At 35.4% G+C, this 1,594-nt stretch overlaps 1 long non-coding RNA gene across 1 annotated transcript; it reads right to left on the reverse strand.

The window, feature by feature from the left end:
- Positions 1-358: 358 nt before the first annotated feature.
- On the reverse strand, positions 359-1,274 carry LOC129917110 (uncharacterized). Its single transcript, XR_008772588.1, has 2 exons — positions 1,064-1,274; positions 359-996 (listed from the first exon to the last, which is right to left on the reverse strand). It is a non-coding gene; the product is annotated as an uncharacterized LOC129917110 (long non-coding RNA).
- Between the last annotated feature and the right edge of the window lie 320 nt (positions 1,275-1,594).

Consider the following 1,594-nt stretch of genomic DNA (forward strand, 5'->3'; position numbering starts at 1 on the left):
AAGTAAACTTCATAAAATCAAAATAAAAAGAAAAAAAAAAAAGAAAAAAGGCGTTCACCGGCTATTAGTCGACCCAGTCCTCCTCCTAACCGGTGTTTTGTTACGATGACTATGATTGGACATATTGGAGGAAAGGATAGTGGGTGCCTTCATGGTTGCATGGTTGCTTTGTTTACATGCTCATTTGCGATCAGACTAATGTCAGAAAAACTATATGCGCATGTATTTTACTTTGAATTTATGAACACTTTTTCTGAATTGCGCCAGTTGTCAAAATTTTTAATTTGCCATTCAGCCTCTTCTCTAAAATTAACAATATATTATGTTAATTCCATCCTTTAAGAAAAAAACAGAAAACTTTGTTATAAACATTTATGTCAATATTTACAAATTAATTATATCCAACAAATTCGCGGCTACTTTTGTTACCTTGACTTGAATTTTGAACTTCCATTCAAAATTTTGATAGAATTGAGAAATAAAAGAAAGCTGTATCATTATCTGAATGTCGTCGATAATCACTCAATTCATTGGTCAAGTCGTGTTGCATGAGTCTCGCATTCTCTTCAATTTCCGCATTAGTTCGCTGAAGCTCATGAATCGTTTCTTCGTAAGCTAACTCTTGTTCATTGAGTTCGCTCTTGGCAGCAGTCAATTCGGATTTGGAACGTTGTTCTCTCTTACGCATCACAGTCATGTACTTTTCCATGTCTAGCAGTTTGTTGGATGAGAAATCACATTGTTTAGTGAGTTCACGAACTTTACTATCATACATTGGCTCCATTTCTTGACGATTTTGTGTTGACGTTCGATTTCTTGTTTAAATTTAACAAGCCTTGGCTTCGATTAAATCGGCACGAATGCGTCGCGACTCCCATGGACTTGGTGGGAGGGATGCATTTAGTGATGTATCAGCACTGGCAATGCGTATAGAATTTGCACTGTCGTTGTTGGAGGCTGATTTGTTGAAAGAAGTGTTTAGGCTTGTCACGATGACTAGAAGTAAAAATATCAAAAAAAAAAAAAAATAATAATAATAAAAATAATAATGAAAATTATTTACCTTCCAAGCAGACGTCCTCCTTCTTCATCGTGTTGTTGACATTTGACTCCATTTTTGTAGGAGAGAGTTTCGTCAAAACAATGATGGCCGCCTCGTTAAGAGGGGAAGTAACAAAATCTAGAAAAGAAAAAAAGTAGTAGATTATAGAGATGAGTCCATTTGGTAAGGTAGAGTCGGGAGTAGATCTGTAGAAAAATAAAAGATTCATGAGATATAATTATATTTCATTCCGGAAATGTAGCCGGATATGAAAGGCAAAAAGGAAACCGATGAATTGTTGTTTCTCAAAATCTTCTATAACAAGTAGAAATTGGAAGAAATCTTTTTGGGTTATGGGTTTGTGTCCATGCTATCACTACTATATTCACCTTGTGGTATAGAAAAAGCAATTACTATGACTGTATATCAGTTAGGCACATGATTGGAAATGATTATGACATAGGGAAGACACCTACTAGGGCTATATACCTGATAGGTACATGAATCACAGATGATGGTGTGTGAGGAATCACACCATTTGCAACCTGAAAT

This window comes from Episyrphus balteatus, chromosome 3, assembly GCF_945859705.1.
Source record: "Episyrphus balteatus chromosome 3, idEpiBalt1.1, whole genome shotgun sequence".
NCBI lineage: Eukaryota > Metazoa > Arthropoda > Insecta > Diptera > Syrphidae > Episyrphus > Episyrphus balteatus.